Source organism: Lissotriton vulgaris, chromosome 3_1, assembly GCF_964263255.1.
Source record: "Lissotriton vulgaris chromosome 3_1, aLisVul1.2, whole genome shotgun sequence".
NCBI classification, from domain to species: domain Eukaryota; kingdom Metazoa; phylum Chordata; class Amphibia; order Caudata; family Salamandridae; genus Lissotriton; species Lissotriton vulgaris.
Window position 1 is genome coordinate 1,265,813,652 of NC_141689.1, and position 15,557 is coordinate 1,265,829,208.

At 42.7% G+C, this 15,557-nt stretch overlaps 1 long non-coding RNA gene across 1 annotated transcript in view; it reads left to right on the forward strand.

The window, feature by feature from the left end:
- The window catches only part of LOC147727779 (uncharacterized), a 180,156-nt gene that overhangs the window by 103,861 nt on the left and 60,738 nt on the right, over positions 1-15,557 (forward strand). Inside the window, exon 3 of the long non-coding RNA XR_015309510.1 lies at positions 1,923-1,964. This is a non-coding gene — a long non-coding RNA (uncharacterized LOC147727779). The remainder of the gene's footprint in view (positions 1-1,922; positions 1,965-15,557) is intronic.

Below are 15,557 nucleotides of genomic sequence, written 5' to 3' on the forward strand. Positions count from 1 at the left end.
CACTGGGACTGGAGTTGGAATAGTAAATTAAATAATTCACTATCCAGCGCCTAAAAGCATTATGCGTTGTAATGGACTGCGTGGTAAAAACCGCGTTGTAAAGGCATGCGATGTAAAAGCATGCGTTGTAGTGACACCAATCCCTTAGAATCAACATAAACTTGATAGCTTTCATGTGGCCAGTTTAGATCTTATGACACCGTACTGCCCTACTGAGAGAAACTTGCACTGCCCTCAGCTACAACTTAATTGTGCCTGCTATAAACACTTGGATGTGGCTAAATTCAAATTATGCACTTGATAAGAGTAATATGCTGTCTAAAAAATAAAATAAAATTGAAAGCAAACTCTCATAGGGTAATGCAAGATTAAGTAAAGCATGTGAAATGTAAGCAGAAACAACTTGGCTACCTTAACGATCTCGCACTCACTATTCAGAAATCAGCAAGTGGTTTTCCCTGAAAAGTTAGGGACATGACTACAGGGCCCTGTAGGGAACCGTTTCAATCTCCATTGCTTATATCCTTACAAAACGTAAGCAGTATGGTTTAAAAAGACCACAACCATAAACACAGAGCCATGGTGAACATTTTATTTTCCAATCCACCCATCAACCAAGTATTGCAATACATCCAGGAATGGTGCACATCCCCACCTAGGGACAACAATGCTGTTCAAAGAAAGACGAGAAATCAAAAGTAGCGCTTCACTGCAACGTCTGTAAAGTGAGGCTGATGCGTTTGGATGTGAATAAAACCAATCTGGCCACTTTGCAACCACTCTGTCTTGCTTTATTTAGTTATGTATTTATTTTTCATATTTAAAACCTTTTACTTATCTCCATCCCGAAGCTGCACTTTGGAATAGAAAAATGTCAGAAAAAGGGCATTTCCCAAAAAAGTGTTTTTTCTTTTGTGGATCCATTTCACAGGGAAGCAACTAAATGAAAGAAAGGAAAAGAGGTTGTGAACCGTTTCTTCATGTCATGGTTTTCAGTAAGTGAGGAGCAAGACAGAAAGGGATGGAATTATAGTAAGGGGGGAGGCAGCTGCCAACACAGAAAAGAAAAGGACATTGTCCGTATCTTCGCTTGGCAGTAAGGAAGAGACAGAGTACTTTTCCTTCTCTGCCCGTCCCAGAACGACCACCAAAGCAAGCCGAGCCTTATCTGAATTCCTTTGCTATTTCTGCCGTCCTGGGACACAGCTTTGAATAGAAAAAGTAGGGGAACGGAATCGTTTTAATAAAAGAAGTAGGGGCACGCCGTGCTCTTCCAATCCCGCCAACTTCCACCATTGGGTATTTTGGATCACGGTAAACGATCCTCTCAAGGTTGTACAGCACTACAAATGTTGAAGAGAGTCAATAATGTCCAAAGGCATATTCCTTTAGCTGCAGTCCTGACCCACGGGAACAAAGATTCTGTCACTGTGTCTGTCCCTCTTCACTTGTTCCTCACTGGCATGCCTTCATATTACCCGGAAGCTCTTCTACTTTCTCTCAGAGTTGAGCCGAGACACGGGCGACTCCCTGGTTAGATGAGAGCCATCTAAATGCTAAGATGAAACGTGGGTTGTTTTGGGGGCGTCTTGCTCATTCCTCTTTGACGTTTCAATGTTCTTGAACTCTCATTCATGCTGGTCTGTTCCAGAAGTAGCCACGAGGCCGAGGCCTACTCGTGCTACTTGTTTCAGCAAGAGAAAGGATGTCAAAGTCTCACTAACAGTAATCAATGCCTTTCTAAGTACTTTAGGATATCGTGTGGTGTGCAAATATTATACTGTAGTACAACATGATCATTATACAGCTATAGTTCTGTAGATAATTACATGATACTTTTGTTATATTGAATTTTGTATTTCTTTAGGTTAAATATGTTTTCCTTTGCTGATTACACATTATTTCTTTCCTTTAAAATTCAGGAAGACCTTATCGAGCAATTCCGGTACCCGCAACACCAGCAGGTACGATAATAAGCTTTACAAAAATCCAATATTGTTCAATGACTGAGTAATGCACCTGTATTGTATTGCTATTGCAATTGTACAGCTCTTCATATTCATAAAGAGGCACTGAAGTGTTCTTGCAGACAGGTAGATTACTAGTCTGTGGGAGTGCTATGGTTGGAAGAGTGTGTTTCTGTCATGTGTTCTATATGGGTAGTGTTTGAGTTTACGCACGTAGACTGGAATTGTGCCCTAATTGTGCCTAGGGTTTTGGCTGAAACGAAAAGAAGCAAGGGTAATGCTTAACTTGTGCTTGTGTGTTCCGGTGCTCTGCACACAATTCTTAACACAGGGACTTATTTATGAGGGTTTACCACATGACGGCGCTGTCAGACTATTTTTGAGCCGAGAACATAAGAAGATTGTTTACAAATGTTAACATTTTTAGTTTTGTGATAATTAGTAGTTACTGTTTGTCCTCACGTTTGGTAGTCTTGGTAGGGCTAGTGGGTGAAGCAAGCTGCAGTGGCATTCTGTGAAATTTTTGGGCCCTGTCATTTATATGTTAACAAATCAAGTACTGAACAAAGGGTATTGAAAGGTGAGCTTTATAGTAAGTGACCAGTTCAATAAATAGTTGTTTCACCCTTTGCGCAATATGGCAAGTGTTTTTGTGTCCTCTGGTGTGTAGCCGAGAATACACCCCATGTCACTGCAAATGTAAACATAGTTATTTGCAAATCTTTTAGGAACTGTATGAAATGTGCCAAAGTCACGGACCCATGGAGAAGCATATGATGTCTGTAGGGTTTGCACCTGTTAGATAAAAACTATGGGCCATGTTTACCAGATAATTACGCAGTGCAGCAAGTCACTTGATAGCGCTGTGTGATAGGGAAAGGGCAGCAATGCGTTGTACTTACTCACAATAAATGACCCATTCCTCCCATTTTCCTGTGCTGGCGCAAAATGTGTTGCTTAAGCCAGCGCATGCACCGTTGCACTGTGGTGCAAGGATGCCTGTGTTGTAAGCAAGAGTGTTTTTATGCAGGAAGAGAAACAGCCCCCTGAGGCATATTCACCTTTCTATGTGTGCTGCAGAATGTAGCGCCCATAGAATGAGGAACTTACAAGGAGAAATAAAGATATTTTTCCTCGTTATGCCTCACCTGGGGAGGCGTAGCATTTTGATGCATTTCCAGGTTTGTCAATAATGGTAAATCTGGGAATGCACCAAAATCCATGGCTGGATGAGAGGGAACACTTATGCTCCAGCCATGGAATGCTTCCCTGGGGAACTGTAACGCAACACAGTGATTTGCACTGCACTGCGTTACTCTAGATTTATCAAGCCTCACAAGGCCATGCAATGTGGCCTTGCGTGGCTTGATTAGTCAAACTTAAGAGATGCATCACTCTTGCACAAAGTGGCGTTCTGCAAGAGCGACGCTGCCATCTTAATTGTGTGTGAACTTACCCTCTCAGAAATTCATGCTTTTATCTATTAAAGACTCTTGATTCCCACAAATGTGGATGAAAAACTCATGTCAATATACATTGCGCTGGGTATGCCCAGATTTGGGTCCAGAGTTCACTCTGCCACTGGATTCAAGCTGGCATGGCTGATGAAGGGTGATGCCCCGAAAACCAGTCCCAGGATGCTTGTTTCCGGTACAGGGAGGTCCTGGCTTGGCAGTTTCGGCTGGACAATTTCCATGAGGCACAGTGTCAAGGTCTGATTTGCATATGTCTGAGTCCAAATTGGGCTAGCATGGTGAGCAAAAGAACGATGGATTTAACCCAGATCTCTAGACAGGGGGTAAATGTTTGATTTGCTCTGCATTGTGTCAATCATATGTGTGTCTTTTGTCTTCTCTGTTTATGTGCGCCAGGTATGTCCAGACGTGCGTTCCAGGCTCACTGCGCCACTGGAATCGAGCTAGCCTTGCTTATTAGCTTTGATGCCCAGGAACCTGTCACAGGATACTTGTTTCCTGTCCAGGGGGGACCTCGATTGACAGTTCGAGCCGGACTGTTCCCATGAGGCACAGGGTCAAGACTGATTGGCATATGGCTGGGTCCAAACTGGGATGGCATGATGAGCAAAGGAACAATGGATTTAACCAGATCCCTTGACTGGGGATGGATGTTTGATTTGCTCTGTATTCTCTCCATCATCATTGTGTCTTTTAATATACATTACACAGCAGGTTGCAGAATAGGAACTATGGGGAGGGGCCAATGCATTTGAAAGAAGAGAATGCCACGAGCTGTATTATGTTTTTTTGGGATTTCCAGTGGTGGCAGAATGGCAGCCCATGAGAATGGGATTCATGCCTTCTGCTGCATTATTTCTTGTAGTTTTGATTCAAGATGAATGGAGCAGCTTTCTATATGAACTGACTTTATACGACCAGCTGTATCATATTTGTAACAACCTCCCCAGCCCAGGAGCATAAAAATGAATAGGCCACACACCAATCTCTGTAACAATGTCTTTATTCTCAAACATACGATTACGCTCTGCATGCATTAGATCATAACTTTTATAACCACATTAGTACCTCCTAGCAGATTACCCAGTTCTCATTTGGAGTCCACCCAGAACTGCAAGGTTCCTAATATCAACAAAACTATTTCTCCCTCTTTGTTATTTTAAAATTACAAATAACATGAGCATACCATTTGCTCAATGAGTCTTCGAGGTGCTCTCAGTGGTCTGTCAGATTGGGCGGTATGATGTAGTTGAGTTGCACCTTGATTATGCACCAATGATGTTGGCTCAGATGTGTGATCTGGACATTTAGGCAGAGTCACCTTAGTTGTGTTTTTAGGAACTGATGAACGTTGAGGTAGGTAATTAAAATGAGATGATTCCCTTGTGATGGACTTTCTGGGATGATGTGCTGTCACTATATATCCTTTGCAGGTCACAACCCTCAAAGGGTCGACAGCAAGCAGGGTGTCTGTTTTCCACTTCCGTTTCTGTTTGACAAATATCCAGTACCCTCCATCGAAGACTGTTTTCTGGGCGTGATGACGCTGATCTGCATAAGTTTCTTTTTTCACTTATGAGAAGTATACATGGCATGAACCTTTTTGGCACTCAGCCATCACTCTTATGTCCATTGTGGAAGTTTGATTCTGATGGCCAGGGCCGACTATAGCACTGGTAAATCCCAGTGTGACAATCACTTTTGCGCCCCCCACACCCTATGACCATATCCTCAAATTCTGTCACTACCTCTAGGCAAAAATGCCCCTCATCTCACCAATCATAAGATACTGCTCAACACAGCTCCCCCAATGAGGTCAGCGCCCCCTCCAAAGGTCAGCACTCAGTGCGGCTGCACCAGTCGCACTGTCCAAATGCCTTCCCTGCTGATGGCTCCCCCAAATAGCAAGGTGGCAGGACTCTCATCAGTTGTGGAATAAGGAGTTGATCAATAGGCTCAAAGGGCTTGACACAAAGCTTGATTTATTGTGTTTCCCTCGATATATGATCCCTGGAAGTCCTTCTTGTGGGTGGCTATAAATCGTTCAACAGAACCTCTGGCTTAGGACTTTTGATGCTTGACAATTATTCGAACAAGAAACTCCTTGAATTCTTTGCTTTTGGAAGGCGGGCAATTATCAGACTTGAGAATAGCAGGAATGCCCCATGCTGCAAAAATATCATGGAGCTGCTCAATGACTTTGTCATGGGTTGTCGATGATAAGTCTTCCACCAAAGGAAAAAACAAATATTCATCAATGACTTTTCCAGGCATGTGCAGGAAGGTCAGATTGTTAGAGTCTACTGTGTCACCCTAGGGGATAAACAGTTACAAATATTGCATGATTTCAGCTCCTTCTCAAATAGTTTATCTAGGTGAAAGAACCACACTTAGTCTGTTAGATCTCTCTTGGTGGCTACAACGCCACAATGTATCTTTGGCTAATTCAATGACTTGCTGTCTCAGTCTCTCAGGTATGATAATTCTCGAGCCTCTCATTAAGATACCGTCTCGATTCGATTGATGGATAACTCATCCTGTGCATTTTGGAACGTTTGAAATTCAACATCATCCGCAGAAGGTTGAATGCTTTACTTCCAAGATTGTATCATAATGATGTCTTTGAGGATGTGTATGTCTTTATTTGCTTTAGTAGCAGCAATTATCTGTTCAATGGATAGCGCTGCTGGTGTGCTGAACCTCACAATTAAATTGATTTGCTCTTCATTCGCTTTGGCTGTTGAGCTGTGGTGATGTAGCAGCACTCGTGCAGAGTAATCTGCAGGGTTTTGATCTTTAACCAACTTGTGCGCAATTGCACATTGTATTGTATTGTAGGTAGTACTTGTATAGTGCACTGTCACTCTACGGGTATCCTGGTGCTGCAATTACCAGCACTGCTCAAATCTATGCCTGATCATTACTGGAAGAGAGAAATATAATCTATTGCTGGCCTAATCCCTAGGGATCAACCAGGTTTTCAATTTTTTTCCTGAAAAGTAGCAGATTCCCTGTCTGTCTGGCGTCGATCGGCAGGTCATTCCACAGCTGAGAGGCTGCGGAGCTGAAGTCTTGACCTCCCATCCTGGTTCTTCTAGCTTTAGGGATACACACCAGATTTGTTGAAGAAGAGTGAAGATTTCTGGGTGGAGTATACAATGTGAACTTGCTCTGCAATGGCCTTGGTCCCATTCCATGTGTTGCCCTAAAGACCAGGCACAGTGACTTAAACTGTACTCTCTGCAGAATTGGAAGCCAGTGAAGATCCCTCAAAGCTAAAGCGGCAGAGGACTTGCGATGTCTATTTAAGGCTAGCTTCACAGCCAAAGTTTGAACTCTCTCTATTTTCCTTATCAAAATAATAGGGGCCCCAAGCATCAGGCCATTACAGTAATCTAGTCTGCTCAGTATAGTGCTTCTCACCACCTGTGCCCTTGCTGGGATCGGTAGCAGCGGTAGAATTTTCCGATGGGCTGTGAGCAGCGAGAAGCACAAGCCAGATAACTTGTTTACTTGAGATTCCAGCTGTAGTGTGTTACCAAACATCACCCCCAAATTATGTACCAACTGGGATGGTGTCAAAGATTTATCAGTGAGAATAGGCCAGAAGTCAGCTGAGAGTGGACACGGAGGCTTACTAGTAGCACAGTGTATTATCTCTGTTTTTTCCCCGTTAAATTGTAAGGAGTTTACAGCATGCACTCATGAAATCTGTCCTGTGACACCGCTTAATTCTCTTCTAACGAGAAAACAAGCTGAGTGTCATCTGCATAGTTCACAAGTTCTAGTCTATAGGATCTAATAATATAGATTAGTGGTCACAAGTATATGTTGAATAAGATGGGACGTATTGCTGAGCCAGGCGGACCCCATTCAAGATGGGACTGTAACTGTAGGAGAAAGGTGGCATAGACACTGCTTGCTGTCTACCAGAGGGGTAAGACAGAAACCATTCCAGTGATGTACCCCTGATACCAACATCGGTTAACCTTTCCAGCAAAATGTTATGGTTGACTGTGTCAAATGCGCCTGACATGCCCAGCAATACTAACATTACTGGATGTCCATTGTCAGCCCGCATTCTGAATCCGTCAAGGACTGTCACTAGAGCTGTTTCAGTTCCGTGAGCTGGACGGAAACCAAATTGCCAGTCGTCTACCAGAGGATTTTCCACCTAGAATAGGGATAGGGTTTGACTGACCAGCCTCTCCAAGATCTTTACCGGGTAAGGCCTCAAGGAGATAGGTCTATAGTTGCACAGACACAGGGGTCAAAAGTGGCCTTATTCAAAAGAGGTGCTACAATAGCCTGCTTCCAACACTCAGGAACTATACCACTACTTAAAGATTGACCACATATCAGTTGGAGTTGGTGGTAGAGCTCTTGGGTACAGTCTCTCCATATCCTTTGCGGAAGAGGGACAAGAGGTGATCCAGAGGACACACTCAGTGCAAGTTTGTTAAAGCCTTCCTCTGTCGGGACCGGCACTTGATCCATGATGACCTGAGCTCCATTCACTACTCTACTTTCTTGCAGCTCCTTGGTGCTTAGGCCAAGTGGGACATGTCCATGGGTCATTTTAACATCTTTACTACTTTTGAGACTGCCAATGATTTTATTGATCTTCTCTTCAAAATACATTGCTAGCTTGTTGCATAACTCTTGTGTAGCCACAACTTTGCTTTTTACGCACTCCGGTTTAGAGAGGTTACTTACTACATTAAATAACGCCTTCATGCTTTTAGGTGCTTGTAAAATAATTTTAGCATAGTATGCCGCTTTAGCTTTAGCAATAGCTGCTTTATAGGCACTCAGTGCCTTTTTCATAATGATTTTGTCCTGTTCTCCATACTCCCTTCTCCACTTTCTCTCAGCCTGTTTACACTCTTTCCTCAGTCTTCTTAACTCTTCAATATGCCACAGGGTTGATGGTTTGTCCCTGCTCTTAATCTTTTTCATGGGGCTCCATTTGTCTAGAGAGATGTATCTGCCTACAAAGATTAGAGTAGTTTTCCCCCACTGATTTACTGGTATCAACAAGGCTATTTCCATCAAAACAAGGACAGTGTTTATTTTCAAGCAATTTGTCCCTTTCCCTGCCATAACGACAGAGCCAGACTGGGCAGTTTTGTTATTCCCTTTATTTGTAGTGTGAAGTATTAACTGGAACTGTATTAAGAATCGGTCTGTCCTGTCTAGAGGCAATATTTCTATGATTTCTACCTCATTAAGATTGGCAAATATTAGGTCTAACATATGACCTCCTTGGTGCGTGGGTTGCTGTACTAATTGCTGCAGATATAAGGTCTTACAGGCTTGTAGTAATGTCTCTCAAGGCGGAATCTAGAGTCCCATTGTTCCGTAGATTAAATTCCTCTAAGATAAGTAGTTTGGAGTGGGTGACAGCAATGTTAAAAAGAGTATCAATTAGGGCTCGACACTGAGGGCTTTTTCCTCCAGGCGGTCTATGGCAGACTATGCCGGAGACTAGATGTCCTTTAGCTTACCTAAGGGAGAAACCTAGCATTTTAATACCATCCACTTTGTCCACCGTAAAAGGTGCAACATACTATGTTTCCTTGTACATCGATCCCACCCCTACTCCTTTCCCTGTTAACCTAGGCTTGTGAAAAACCTTGTAGCCTGGGGGCAAGAAACCCCAATACAACCTCAGAGTCGGGTCGCGTCCATGTTTCTGTAAGAACAGTACATCCAGGTTATAACCCTCTAGCAGGACAAAGATATCCTGATAATGTTTTACCAGTGATCGAACATTGATAAGACCACATTTTAAATTGTTTTGTGTACTGTCTATGAGTGTAAACCCTCCCTCCCCGTACACCATGCCTGCAATACTCGCTTTGCTGTGCTCACCGATTGCCAGGAGGTGGTCCCTTGAATAGCAAATGGTAGTATCCTTAATGGGGAGCTGCTTTTGGCCAGCAGGATGGCTAGCGCTAGACTCGCCTGGTGCGCGGATGGGCACAGATGGGCTTGACCTAGGTGTGCCTTCGGCGCGCATGTGGTGCGCCCTTTGCACGCTTGCATCTCCCCTGCTTAAGTAGGGAGGAGCGGTCTGGGTGAAACACTAGTATGCTGAGCAAGATGGAGTGTGCTTGGTGACCCGCTCTTACAGGCGGAGTACACCGACTCACCTTAGTCTATCTGGTAACCATGAAGTGCGAATGCAGGCAAACAACAGTTACATGTTACTTTAAAATGAAGTTAAAAACATTTGCCCTACATTAAAAAGCCTAAAAAACTTAAGCCTCATCCCTTCTACTAAACAAAGCTATACGTGCTGCTACCAACATTGACGAATAGAAAAGCGCAACAAGGTAATCGATACTGACTGCACGCTTGCATCCCCTCTGCTTAAGTAGGGAGGAGTGTGCTGGGTGAAACACTAGTTTCTTGCAGTCACCACCCCACCTGTCGATGTGAGAAGGCATCTTAGCTTTCTGGTTTCCAATGATAGTGAGCAACTCCTGATGGCCTGTAATAATATTGAAACATTTCCTATATAGAAATACATGAACATGTTTTCAGGTCCACACTGCAGCCATACTCTTCTTTTCCTTCTGAGAATAGGCATGTTCTGGTTCAGACAGGCTTTACTGGCATAGGCCACAATGTGTCTCTGAGCATTTGGATGTCCATTGGTGTTGAGCAAGAATGGCTCTCAGCCCCACCAGTTCAAAAAACTGTATTTCGGCCACCTGGGCCATAAAAGTACATACATGAATAAAAAGAAATAATAAATAGATAAAAAATACAGTTCGACAATAAGCAAAGTCACATTAAAAAAAACTAAAATAGTACACTCCAGTAACTGATTTATAGCAAATATTAAAGTAGACCAAAGTTAAAAGCATAACGTATTTGTATGAGCGCAATAATTTACATGAGGTAGTGCACGAGTGATACAGCAGTGTGGTGCCAGAAAAACAGTGCAAACAACATCATCCTACTGATGGAGGGGAAAAAGCCTTTCTCCTAAGTATCCACATAGCACCTCGGAACTTGGCAACAGAGATGGCAAATACGGGGGCACCCATCCACTATAATTAGGTGAAGAGCAATAAGGTGACTGGGTACACCTAGCAACCTGCATATAGAGGTACTGAAATTCCACAGGGTGAAGCGTAAGCTGATCATGCAAAAAAGACATGTGACATGCTCTCCTCAAAGGAGTTGCAAGCCGGGTACACAGCAACTCCCCCATTAGCCCATTTGGAGGTGAACAATCTCAATAGTAGGGTGCCCACACTAAAGTTAAAGTCTAACTTCCTGTACAGTGTGTCAGAGCAACTCATAGCCAAAGGAGGGCTTAAAATCAATGAATTCACTTGATGGCTTGGAAGAGAGTTTTCCTGGATTCATTGCTCATTGTGATTGCCCAGTAGTGACGTTTCAAAAGACCTTGGCCTGGAAGTTAGTTGTAGCCCTGTGCACCAACAACTTAGGCAACCAAAGGGAATAATGCATCTCTTTGATTTAAGAGAGCCAGGGGACCTTACTGAAATCGTTGACTTTCATTACTTCATAGAGGGCAACAGCATAGTGGGCAGGTTTGAGAGTAGGCAGTAGATGCCTCCTATACAGTAATGTACGCAACCTGATTTTACTTGCCAAACTTCTAACACCCAGGTACATGAGGAGTGGAGACAGTGGAGAACTGAAAGGGAAAAAAGTTAGATTGCTCTAAAATTTGCTTTTAACTATAGCTAATACGTCTGTATTAGAGAACACCAAGTTTGGCCCTGTAAAGGGCCGAACTCAATGCGTTTGTCTTGTGGATTTGCAGGGTGGGCGTGATAGGTTTACTATGGGAAGTACAATATTCTTTGAGTAATGCACCCAACAACTGCTTGTGTTTTATTGCCGCTTTGTTGACATGGGACACTTAAGTCATGCCTCCAGAGAATGTCACACCCATAAGTGAAAGATTACAGCTTTTCAAGAGGGAATACCCCCAAGGCAATACTCCTTTTTATGCAATTTTTATAGAATAAACAACATCAATTTGGTTTTGGAATTGTTGCTCTCCAAGTCACAAGCAATGCAAAACTCATTAAAGTGAGTCAAGAGTTTCTGGAGCCTGCTCAGGGAAATCAACAAAGTGTCATCCGCCAATAGGAGAATGGGAGTTTTGACTTTGGCCAATGAGGGGACATCCATATCTACCTGAGGCAGAAAATGCACAATGTTGTTTATAAATAACGAACACAGTGTGGATGCCAGTACGCATTTCTGGTGGACTCCTTTAAGTATCCTGTCAGTCAACTGGCCCTGGTCACCCAACATCATTTCTACATAATTATTCTTATGTAGATGTACTCATAACAATAGGATGTCAAGCGGGCATAGCAAAATTATCAAGGGTCATCTAAAGACCAAACAGAGGGTCTAAACCAAAAGGGGATTTTAAATCAATGAATGCAACGTAAAGTTTGCTCTTGACGATTAAAAAAGTCCTCCAGTAGATCAACAAAATAAGGCTTTGTCAATGGTAGAAACCTTCCTGCGGAAAGTGGCTTGGAAGGAGCTGAGAATATGATTTTTAGCTATCCATTCCATTTTAGCTATCCAAGAGTCTAGTTGAACATTTCCAATTTGTTATATTTTCCTGAAAAGCTAAAGCTACCAACAAGTCAAACAACCCACTTTTATGAGGCAATAACCCCAGTGACTCTGATAAGCTTCCTGTAAAATGAAGAACATTTGATATAGGGATGTAAAATAAAAATAATTGAAATACAAGGTCTATTGTTAATAGAGATGCGACGATTATACCAGAGAGGAGAGTGCTGAAAAGTATTTCTCATGATTATCCTTGGCTGACTGTGAGGCCTTAACCGCTCTGCTGCTACGCCTCTCCCCCCCCACCTGTGCTAAGCCTTTTTTGCCTATTTGTGGTAGTTCATGCTTAGGCCCCTGTAACCTTTTGACCACATAAGGTATCCACGCCGAATATGTGTCCTTTTTTTCCAAAATCATGGGGATTCTAAAGGTACCCAGGGTTTGTGGATTCCCTTGGAGGGGACCCAGAAATTAGCCAAAATACAGCTACATTTAGTTTTTTGGGGGAAAATGGGAACAAAGGGCTACAGATAAAAGCCTTTGTTTTTTTCCCTGTAAATAGTTAAAAAAAAGGGGGTTGTGGTGCTGAAATCACCATATTCCCAGCCTTCAGTGACCAGCAGACTTTTGTAAGAAAACCAAATTATTTTACAAAGTTGGATGCCAGTACGCATTTCTGGTGGACTCCATTTTTCTGGGACATATTTTTGCAATTTTTTGTGCTTTAAACCTCTTTCCAATTAATGATAGAAGTGGGGTTAAAAGCAATAATGGATCCTGGAAAGCTATACGTTTTAGAGAAGTAGACAAAATTCTGAATTCAGCAAGGGGTTATTTGTGTAGATCCTTCAAGGTTTCTTCATAGAAACTAAATGTTGAATATAGGAAAAATTGCAAATTATTTGAAGAAAACAGCCATTTGTGTCAAGGTTTGCACCTGTGAATTATTCTAAATATGATAGCTGTTTGAAATCAATATACCATTACATCCGCTGCACCTTTCTGTTTTTTTGGACATATAGGACTTGTAGGTTCACCTAGAACCCGACGATCCCAGATCCAATAACATGAGCAGCGACTTGCAATGTTTTTTTATTATGTACCAGGTATATAGCAATTATTCTGGGATAATGTATACATGGAACAATTGGTATGAAACTCACCTATGTACTTCTGAAATGGGAACAAAATATAGAGTTTAAAAACAGTAGATATTTTCACATTTCCGAAATTGGGAATACCCATACTAGCATGAGAATTATTGGTTATTTTTCAAAATGACTTATTTTTTACACACTGTCTTTCATTTGGAATGGCAGAAATGCATTGAAAGTCAATAGGTAATACCAGTTGCTCTACAATTCTGTGTTACCCTAAGTCGTCCGATAAAAATGGTACCTCACTTGCCACGACAGGACACAGCTCAAAAAGCAACGTAGACACACCACATTTTCACAATAAAAAATTACCCTATTTTTGCAAAGCGCCTAGCTGTAGTTTTTGAGCCCTAGCTCTGCCGGCACCTAGGGAGATCCAGCAAACCTATTCATTCTGGAAAACTAGACAAACTGGGGAATCTAGAATGGGCTGACTTGACTGGCTCTCACCAGGTTCTGTTACCCAGAATCCTTTGCAAACATAAAACATTATTTTGAAAAACACACATTTTTCTCACATTTCTTTGATGGAAAGTTCTGGAATCTGAGTGGCTCCACAAAATTCCACCCACCCCGCATTCCCCAAAGACTGCCAAGAAAAATAGTTCCTCACTTGTGTGGGTAGGCCTAGTGACCGTGACAGGAAACGGCACAAAACGCAAAGTGTACACACCACATTTTCACAGTGAAAAATGACCCTTTTTTTGGAAAGTGCCTTGCTGTCGTTTTTTAACCCCAGCTCTGCCGGCATCTACGGAAACCTAGCAGGCCTAGACATGCAGGGGAATCCAGGATGGGGTGACTTGACTGGCTCTCACCAGGTTTTGTTACCCAGAATCCCTTGCAAACATAGAAAATTGTCCAAAAACACATTTTCCTCACATTTCTAAAGTGGAAAGTTCCGGAATCTGTGTGAATCCACAGAATTCTACCCACTGTGCGTTCCCCAAAGTCTTCTGAGAACAACAGTATCTCACTAGTGAGGGTAGGCCTAGTGCCCACGTCAGGAAACGGCGCAAAACTCAACGTGGACACACCATATATTCACAGTGAAAAGTGACCCTTTTTTTACAAAGTACCTAGCTGTAGTTTGGGAACTCCAGCTCTGCCGGCACCGAGGAAAACCTAGAAAACCTGTTAATTTTTTAAACTAGACACCCAGGGGAATCCAGGAGGGGGTGGCTTGACTAGTGACTTGTCTGGCTCTTAGTAGGTTCTGTTACCCAGAATCTCCTGCAAACCTAAAAAACTGTAAAAAAAATCATATTTTCCTCACATTTCTGTGGTGGAAAGTTCTGGAATCTGTGTAGATCCACAAGATTCCACCCACCACGCATTTCTCAAAGTCCTCAGAGAAAAATGGAACCTCACATGTGTGGGTAGGCCTAGTGCTCGCGCCAGGAAATGCCGCAAAACGCAATGTTGGCACACCACATTAACACAGTGAAAAATTACCCTTTTTTAGCAAAGTGCCTAGCTGTAGTGTTTGAACCCTAACTCTGCCGGCACCTAGGGAACCCTAGCAAACCTATACATTTTTTAAAATTAGACACCCGGAGGAATCCAGGATGGGGTGACTCGACTGGCTCTCCCCAGGTTTTATTACCCAGAATTCCTTGCAAACATAAAAAACTGTAAAAAAAAATATATTCCTCAAATTTCTTAGGTGGAAAGTTCTGGAAATTATGTTGATCCACAAAATTCTACCCACCCCACGTTCCCAAAAGTGTACTGAGAAAAATGGAACCTCACTTGTATGGGTAGGACTAGTGCTCGCCACAGGAAACAGCGCAAAACGCAACATGGACACACCACATTTTCACAGTGAATAGTGACCCTTTTTTTGCACAGTGCCTAGCTGTAGTTTTTAACCCTATCTCTGCCGGCACCTGGGGAAACCTAGCAATCCTATTAATGTTTATAAACTAGAAACCCAGGGGAATCCAGGATGGCGTAACTTGACTGGCTCTCACCAGGTTCTGTTACCCAGAATCCCTTGCAAACTTAAAAAATGTTTAAAAAACACATTTTACTCACATTTCTTTGGTGAAAAGTTCTTTAATCTGCGTGGATCAACACAATTCCTCCCAACCCGCATTCCCCAAAGTCTTCCAAGAGAAATGGTACCTCCCTTGTGTGGGTAGGCCTAGTGCCCATGACAGGCAAGGACCCAAAACCTTTTGAGGCGACATCAAAGTTACCTATCACAAATCAACCTGGTTTTGCAAGGGGGGTCCCATTAGATTTTTTCGCAGAACTCAGCGGACATTAAGGGAAACCCACCAAACCCACACATTTCTGGAAACTAGATACCCGGGGGAGTCCAGTGAGGTATAGCTTGCATGGGTCCTCCAACATTCTTCTACCCAGAGTCC